Genomic DNA, 1,315 nt, shown 5'->3' with positions numbered 1-1,315 from the left:
TTTGTTTTCAATACTCTTCTCCAACACTACAGCTCAAAGGCATCAATTAACCTTCTATCATCTCTAGTTATTGTCCAGATCTCTGACGCATAGCAAGTGATTGCAAAGACCATGGCCTGTATCAGGTGCACCTTAGTCTCCAGAGTGACACCATAGCTCTTCAGTACTTTGGAGCAATTTCTAACAGCAGACTTTCCCATCACAATATGTCTTTTAATTTCCTGGCTGCTGGTGCCAAGAATGTTGACTGTGGAGCCAACAATATACCTATAAAAACCACAAAATATATAGGGAGCTCTAGTGGCCTAGTGGTAAGAAACTGTGCTGTAATCCCAAAGGTACATGGTTTGAATTCACCAACTGCTCTGAAGGAGAGGATGGACAATCTCCTGCCATGTAATTTACTGTCTCTGAAAATCCATTGGAGGGTCAGCTATGTGTCTGTTCTGACCTAATGGTACACAACAATAACAAATAACAATATCTATTCAGGATATTTGTTGTTATTTCTGTTTTTGTGTGCTGTCTAATTGACTATGACATAACGACCCTGTAAAAATGGATCTGTACCCTGCTCTGTCTCGTGCCATTCTCGTCATCTCTGATATAGTTGAGTCTACTATTACAGTCAGTGTGTCAATCCATCTGACTGAAGGTCTTTCTTTCTTAAGCTGACTCTGCACCTTTCTTGTTTAAACTTATTAGGACTGATGGTGGACTGTTGTAATTAAATGTTGGTTGGGCCCTGGAGCCTGTAGCACTCAGGTCTGGTCTAAAGACTGAATTGCTATTAGAGTTACAAACTAAATTTCCAGTTTGTTATGTTTGAGGAGAACATTGTTCTAATTGGTACAGCACTTTTCTGTCAGTTTGCTATACTGAGATAACTTGTGGGTTGCTATATTGCTGAAAGCTGTGCCACTGGTGTGTCAAATGCCACAAGGTTTACCCATGGTAGAGAGGTTTTAGTAGAGCTCTCAGAACAAGACCGAATAGGAAACAGAATTGATCATCCACTTCTTTTTTTTTTAACTATATAAAACTTTTATTGTAGAATGAGCATGAGGATCCAAGCAGAGGAAGGGTGGAAGCAATGGAGTGTTAGCCATAGAATTACACAATTCAATGGGGAGGTAAAGGAAATGGGAAGAATCTTTTGGTTTTTAATAATCTTTTTTTTTTGTCATCCACTTCTTTTTTTTATAATATTTTTTTTATTGGGAAAAACATATTGGGGGTACAAGGAGGTGAGGGTTGGGGGCAGAAGGGTGAGGATGGGCCAGGATGCAGTTGCAGAGCTGCACAGTTTGGTCGA

Source organism: Elephantulus edwardii, unplaced genomic scaffold, assembly GCF_000299155.1.
Source record: "Elephantulus edwardii isolate Elephantulus edwardi_28Jun2011 unplaced genomic scaffold, EleEdw1.0 scaffold00033, whole genome shotgun sequence".
NCBI lineage: Eukaryota > Metazoa > Chordata > Mammalia > Macroscelidea > Macroscelididae > Elephantulus > Elephantulus edwardii.
This window is presented reverse-complemented; position numbering follows the sequence as displayed.